Raw genomic sequence first — 7792 nt, 5'->3', positions numbered from 1 at the left:
CTTGAAAAAAGGAAACCAAGAAAACAGCCAGAGCATAGAAATCATCCAGCTGCCTACTCTTGCTTGTTTTCTCTCTGATCCAGGGGTCTGTCCTCATCATATCCTGCAAAGTTGTCCTAAAGGACTAGGACATAGTTTTGCTTACCTTATCAGGGAACTAGTTTCCAGCTTCAGGGCAACAATATGAGAGTGTGAACATTGTTTCCCTCTGTCACATGAGGCTACTTCTTCTCCACTCGGTTTGCTCCCATATCAGAAAACGGGGTCTGCTGCCTACCAGGTGCCTCCTCCCAGGTTGACTATCCAGGCCTGGGAGCCTCCTTGTCCTCCAGCAGTTGATATGACTCAGGTGATTACAAGAATGTGCTGTGTCTGCAGGCTGAGGTATTTGCCTGACCCTGGAGGCCCACAACAGTAACACCTCCAACACTGAACAGCACAAGCAGAGGTGACAAGGACCAGGTGGCTTTACCAGCACGCCCTGCCAGGCATCACCTGAGGTAAGCGGTTTTGGGAAGAAACTCACAGAAGCTTGTTTGTTTGTTTGACAGGCGAACTAGTTCTGTGGAAGGCTAACGCAGCACCTGGCCCCTTCCCATGATCCAAGTAGACCAGAGCACCTGACACCCTTGAATGGGCTGTGCTGGCTCGTTTCCTCTGATCCCTCCTCTTCACTCGTGTTCAGGGAGCCTAAACCCACGGAGTGTGTGGAAGAGACAGAGCTTGATGGAAATGGGGATAGAGTTCTAACAGCACCTGTGATTACTCCAAGAAAAAAATGGAGTCCTATAAATGATTCTTGGCCTTCCTCACTCCTGTTCCTGTTATCTCTCCCTATCTTGACATAAATTCAGAGAACATATATTCAGCTTCAAAGTGAAATCTCTTTCTCAGGGCAGTTATCCCAATAAGTATCTCTCTCTTTCTTTTTTTTCCCCAATAAGTATCTCTTAACATATTTATTTTGGGTTCAGCCTAGGCCTTTAGAAACTCTCTTAGTTGTGATTTTCATTTATGGAAAAGATGTTGCTAAATCTGTGTAATTCTAGCATTTCTCTCAGCAAGGCACTCAAGACTTTGGAATTCCATTCCCTTCAGAGTTGCTTTTCTGCTTTTAGGCTGCCAATATTGTCTACACTAAAAAATCGCATTTGGTAGAGATTGAAGCTCACAGAAAATGAGTAACTTACAAAGAGAGGTCTCCTATTTATTATCAAAGTATGTCCTTTCTCTTTCTTTGTTTCTTTTCTTTAATATTGAAATTTTTGGAGGTACAAATTGAGCCATGTGTCAGTATATTTTAAGGAGTAGAGAAAATTGAGAAACCCATCATGAAAGTAGATGTGGAAGTTGGGAGCAAATGTGTGAGGTTAGGAACTTTGGAGAGAACTATGCTTCTCAAGTCATGAATGGTATGTTTTTTTCTGCTTCTTATGTTTCAAGAGATACTTAAGAAGTGCCAACATTTTCTCACATTTGATTCTTGTTTTTATGTAATTAATTGCTGAGTGTCAGGAAGAACCTGCCTTAGGTAGTCACTTTTCCAAGGAAGATGAAAGACATCTGGGGTAGGTCTGGTCCCCATGTGCATTCTGGAGCCAACTCACAGCCTAGAGCTGTTACGCTTGCCAAGCTAAATACCTGCGTAAAAGAAAAAAATGATGCTTATGTTGCAGTCCACTGCATTTTGGGATATTTGTTAAGCTGCATTATTGAAGCAGGAGCTGACTGATACATCATCATTCTTTCTCCATTCTACTTTCTCTTGTGAAACAACACAATTCCTGCCCCTCTGGACCTGTCTCCATTTCTTTGGATCACCAGGACACACAAAAAAATTCACCACTCTTTTCCTCTTTAGGACCTCTGTCTTAAAGCTGGGAAACCACACAGTCTTTTTTTAGGATATTAAAGTATTGTGAGCCTGAGGTTATCAGAAACTGAGTGTTGTCTGTGTGTAATCTCAGATGTCAAGCTATGAAGCTAAAAAGTTTGCCCTGTGCTCTGAGAAGAATTGAATCATTCCTTCCACTACTGTTTCATGTTCTTTGGAAAATCAGAAATAATCACTGGTACTTGTCAGGACAATTGTACAATGAATAGGCGAGGTACTTAGCAGTAAAATGGAAGGCTTCCTCCAGAGGGGTTAAATACTCCAGACATGGCAGGATCCATTTAACTAGATCTTGCTAAAAAGAATCTTAGTTTTATATATAAAATTCTGTCTTTGAGTAGTTATCAAAATCAGTATGCATTTTATAGTTCTCATTTTAGAATTTCCCACCTAGTAAGAGTATAAGCAGTGTGCTAGAGATGATCTGGCCTGGTCCATACATTTCAACTGTGAATTACCTAAGAGGCCTAGAAACATTGTGATGGAAAACACAAATAACTTCCATGGTTATTTGTCCAAGAGATTATGAGGGACAATTTCATTGCAAGTAGGTACTTCCATGACTGTATTAGATTCTGACCAGAGAAATCCATGAAAAAAAAAAGGAAAGGCCAGAAATGGCATTACTCTGTATAAACCCCCAAATTCAAAATTCATGCCTGTGTCTCAGCCTTAGCTTCAGCTTCCTTTTGCTCTGAATGATTTCAGGCTTATTTTCCAGGCCACATTTTACTAGTACTTCTTTGTATATCCTAATTTCCCAGCTCTCCTATGTTTTCTGACTCATTTTGCTTTTTTAAATTTAAAGCATGCTGCATTCTTATTCCAAGGTGTTCTTGAATCCCACTTACATGTATTTGCTCAGTCAGTAGATATTTCAAGTATGATCACAGTCCTACCATCCTGTCCCATCCCCGGCCCTACACACACACACACACACACACACACACACACACACACACACACGGATCCTTACAGGGCCACCACATACAACTGCATAGCTTCTACACAATCAACTGTATGTGGCCCTAGATCCTCATGCCCAGGGTGAAATTCACTTGTCTTTACCACACAATTTACCACTTGTGTTAGTGGTGTTCTCTAGTTATTTTGTATTTGCACGATCTGTCTCCTTGACAATGCAAAGTACTTAAGGGACAGTTCTCTAAAAGAAAATTTTGATAGTTGCCTGAGTGTGACTCAAATAATAGAAGTAAAATAGGCACGTCTTGCAGCACGTATTTGTCCAGCCATCCACCCTTTCCCCTGTCCACCTGCACAGCCACTGTGCTCAGCCTGCAATCCCTCCCTCTTCTTCAGGAAGGGCAATTGGGAAGACGCATAATACCCTTTTCTCCAAAGATTAATGAGTTTGCCTCTTATTTCGGTTACCAAAGTCAGAAGAAAACCCTCACAGGGTAATAACTCCCTTCCTGCCTGAGCTGTCATAAGCATTAAATGAGTTCACACGTCTAAACCCTGTACAGTGTAGACCCTCAGTTCAGTCTCTTCCTTCTTGGAGCTTCAGATTCCAGATGCTAATACCTATAGGATTCAAAGAGGTCAGATGGGGTAAATACGAGGAAAGCACTTGGTTATGTGTAAAGGACATCGCAGATATAAGGCATTATTTCTCTCAAAGGGCCACTTTTAAGCAGAGTACTGATTTCTTTGTGTCTTCTTGGAAATTTCTCCCCAATTGCTGGGTTCTTTGCTTGTGGGACTGGAAAGCAGAATCGTGTTGGATATTACTTTAGACACTGCTGTGACGCTGTTGCTAAGTGAAAAATGTCAGAGCGTCCCTCTGAAAGTTAATGTAAGGAACAAGGTGGAGTGTGAGGGGACGAAAGGAAGTGAGACTTGGAGGTGAGCTGCGCTGAGTGTGAAATCAGCAAAGGAGCAACCGCAGATGTGGTCAGCTCCTTGCCTTACAGGAACACTCCCCTCCTGGCAATGCTGTGACACTCTTGAGTGTCTTGACAGATGAGGGACCCAAGTCATAGGCACCGTCCAGTGGCAGACAAAATCCCATGCTGCTTTTGCTGGTACCTCCCACCCTTGACCCCACTGCCCGCTGCTGCACAAGCTGTCAGGGTCCACCAAAAAGCATGCCCTGGACCCCGTCATCTCCTCGCACACAGAGGGTTGTTCTGGTTCTCTGCCACCTGACCTCTAATTCAGTGTGCTGATCCAGGTCGATGTGTAGGTGACCTGCTACACTGATGTCATTCGAAATTATTTAAATCAGGGCACAAGAATTGCCTTGTGGGGAATTACTCATCCCTTAGTACACTGTCTGGCTTTCAAATTGAGGGTAGGCTTGGGCAAACACTGACACCTAAATGAAGGAGGTAGAATTGAGGATGCAGGTCCCAAAGTGCCTGACTCTTAGCCTCTGTAGCCCTGCAGCAGGTTCCATAGTTTTGTCTTAATCCCCCGCTGCAAGTTTAGCCCTAGGCCCCTCTGTGTTAGTCTGTCTGTCCTCCCTCCCTGTCCCCTTCCCTCCCTGCCTTCCTCCCTTCCTTCCTTCCCAAATATTTCTGAGTGCAACTCTAGGTCAGAGAGCCAGGATTCACCAGTAACTAAATCTGCATCCTCATGAAGCTTATATTCCAATCTTTAAGAGGAAACCAGACTAGATCTCACTATTTTTATTTAAAAACTTTTAAGTAGTTGTGTCTGGGAGCCTCAGTTGGTTGCGCATTTGACTCTTGGTTTCAGAGTCCTGAGATCGAGTTCTGCCTTGGGATCTACACTCAGCATGAAGTTGGCTTCTCCTCTCCCTCTGTTTATTTACCTATCATATAATTCACCCATTTATAATGAATAGTTCAGTGGCTTTTAGTATATTCAGAGAGTTGTGCATCCATCACCACAATCAATTTTACAACATTTTAATTACTGGGGCGCCTGGGTGGCTCAGTCAGTTGAGCATCTTCCTTCAGCTCAGGTCATGATCTCAGGGTCCTGGGATCGAGTCCCACATGGAGCTCTGCACTCAGCAGGGAGTCTGTTTGTCCTTCTGCCCCTCCCCCAACTTGTGCATGTTCTCTCTCTCTCTCAAATAAATAAAATCTTTTTTTTTTTTTTTTTAAAGAACATTTTAACTATTTCAGGAAGAAACCATGTACCCATGAACAGTTACCTCCCATTTTTCCCCATCCGCCCCCCCTCCCAAACTCTGGCAACTACTAATCTGCTTTCTGTCTCTATAGGTCTGTTTTGGGGATTTACTTAAAGTAGAATTGTACAATATGTGATCTTCTGAGGATGACCTCTTTCACTTAGTATAATGTTTCCAAGGTTTATCCACATTGTAACATGTATCAGTACTACATTCTGTTTTATCACCAAATTATATTCCATGGTGTCGATAGACATCATTTTGTTTTTTCATGTATCAGTTGGTAGACATTTGGAAGGTTTCTACTTTTTGGCTGTTGTGAATGTATTTGCACAAGTTTTGGTGTGGATGTTCATTTTCCTTTTTCTTGGGTATATAGCTAGGAGTAGAACTGCCAGATCTTGTGGTAACTCCGTGTTTAACAGTTTTAGAAACTGTCAGTCTATTCGCCAAAGCAGCTGCACTGATTTACACTCCCACTGGTGGTGTCTCTCCATCCTCCCCAACACTTATTATTGGACTTTCTGATTTTAGTTATCCTGATGAATGTGAAGAAGTATGTTATTTCAATTTGTAGTTTCCATTTATTTTCCCCTGATGGTTAATGGTATCTCTTCATGTTGTTCATGGCCATCTGTATTTCTTCTTTGGAGAAATGTTTGTTTAGATTATTTGGCCATTTTTAAAAATTGGGTGATTTGTCATTGTAGCATGTCTCTTAAAACAAGCTATTACTTAAAGGCCAGAAGAGTTTACATATATACCTGAATCTCAGATGTCTGTGATAAAAATCTCCAGCTCTGGTTCTACTGGGCTCTAATTAGGAATCTGGGTAGAAGACTATACTTTAATTAGGAAAATTGAAGCAAGTTTCTATACACTAATTTTAGGGAAATTTGCCTGCCTTGAGGTAACCTGAGTATGAATATTCATAACTTTTAAAGTAAATTAGGCACATGTCTGGCATAGAAATGTTCCTGTGAACTTCATTGCTTCTCTTGAAGAAATTTCTTATGTCCGCCTGATTCACTGGTTTTGTTGCTTGCCTTGTCCTGTAGGTACTTACAGTGTCAGCCCCTGGTGCTTCATCTGCCTTTTACAGCTACCATTACTGGTTTGCTTTAGATTCTTTCTGGTGCTATCTATGCACAATGAGGTGAGAACATTTACCATTTCCAAAATAGCCTTCACTCTGAGTAGATTGATCTAGGAGGGCAGAAAAATTGTTTTAGGGAGATCCCTGCATATTGATGGGAGAAAATAATGGTGGGTTAGTTTAGTGGCTGTGAAAAGTAAAGATTCAAGGATTAGCTAAATGAGAGTGTGAGAGTGCTTCGGTCCCAGAAGAAACCAAAATTGCTGTGTGTTATCAAGTAGGTGCTGTTTTCACTGTTGGAGCTTCATGAGTATGAGCATGGGTCTCTCCATGGAGACCCCAGGCTATGGGGAAATAGGAGATGGGAGTCCATGCCCTGCAGGAAAGAACTGGTGAAGGGGTTTCATGCAGATGCTGGGAACTGGGAAGTCTGCAAGTACCAGAAATCCTGCCCCGTGCTTTTAGGAATCATGAGTGATGCACCATGCTTTTTTTTCAAATTGTACTCTCTACTAAGTTGAGATAACCATTCCTTGTTCACAGATCTCCAATGAAAATACACTGTATAAATCAGCCTTTTCGGGGTGCCTGGGTGGCTCAGTGGGTTAAAGCCTCAGCCTTCCACTCAGGTTATGACCCCAGGGTCCTGGGATCGAGCCCCGCATCGGGCTCTCTGCTCAGTGGGGAGCCTGCTTCCCCCACACTCTCTCTGCCTGCCTCTCTGCCTACTTGTGATCTCTGTCTGTCAAATAAATAAATAAAATCTTAAAAAACAACAACAACAGCCTTTTCTTCATGGATGTAGAGGGAATGGAGAAGGGAACAGCCCATGTTTGTGCCACATGGTCCAGGGCAGGACAGAGACATGCTGGAGGGAGGGCCAGCAGGGGGCTGAGCAGGGAAATGGACTGAGAGGTGACAGGCAGCCTCTAAGACAGCGTAAGCCCCCCTCCCCTAGAAATATGCCCCCACCAACACAAAACAAACAGAAGTTAAAAGTGATTAGGGCCAGAGTAGTTAGATTTGAATACTTCAAGGAAAAGGATAAAAACTGGAGAACTTGGGACATCTACATAAAACTCAGATGAGATTAGACTATTATTCATACTATTTTGCAAACTTTTTAAAAAAATTAATATTTATTCCTTTATATACTCAACAAATATTTACTGAAAAACAGCTTCTTGCCCTGCTCTTTTCAGGCACGAGGGATAGAGCAAGACATGATGGTGTAGACGAATTGCCTGCTCCCTGGACTGTAGTCAGAATAGATCCTTAGGCCCCATCCATTTAAATAGTTGTGAAGCGAGGGACTGTACGCCTGAATTACAGCTTCCTTAACCAGTCACCTATTGAAGGACCTTTAAGTTTGTCCCCCAGCTTTTTGTTAATAAAAAGAGTCCTACAGTGAATAGAGGGGAAGAGCTGAAGGAATGCTCCCGGGCTCAGCCTCTCACTGTTCTTCCTCTGTGTGCTGTGTGACTTCTGTGTGCTGCTCTTTGTGGGCTGGCTGGGTTTCTGTCTGTGCCTGAGATTTCCCACAGTCTTCGCTGGACTCCACACAGGAATAGAATGTTGATTCCTGCCTGATGAGTCCAGGGACTAGCTACTCGACCTCCAGGAACTTTGCCTCAGTTTGATGACTCAGATTAGCTTCCTCCTGCTCTGCCCCCCCCAC

General features: G+C 42.9%; 1 long non-coding RNA gene across 1 annotated transcript in view; it reads left to right on the top strand.

Moving 5' to 3' along the window:
• Window positions 1–436: 436 nt before the first annotated feature.
• Window positions 437–7792, top strand: part of LOC116592955 — a 99785-nt gene continuing 92429 nt past the window's right edge. Inside the window, exon 1 of the long non-coding RNA XR_004286675.1 lies at window positions 437–500. This is a non-coding gene — a long non-coding RNA (uncharacterized LOC116592955). The remainder of the gene's footprint in view (window positions 501–7792) is intronic.

This window comes from Mustela erminea, chromosome 1 (genome assembly GCF_009829155.1).
Source record: "Mustela erminea isolate mMusErm1 chromosome 1, mMusErm1.Pri, whole genome shotgun sequence".
In the NCBI taxonomy this organism is placed as follows: Eukaryota; Metazoa; Chordata; class Mammalia; order Carnivora; family Mustelidae; genus Mustela; species Mustela erminea.
Note: the sequence above shows the minus strand (reverse complement) of the source record. Positions and strands in the feature narration are given on the sequence as shown.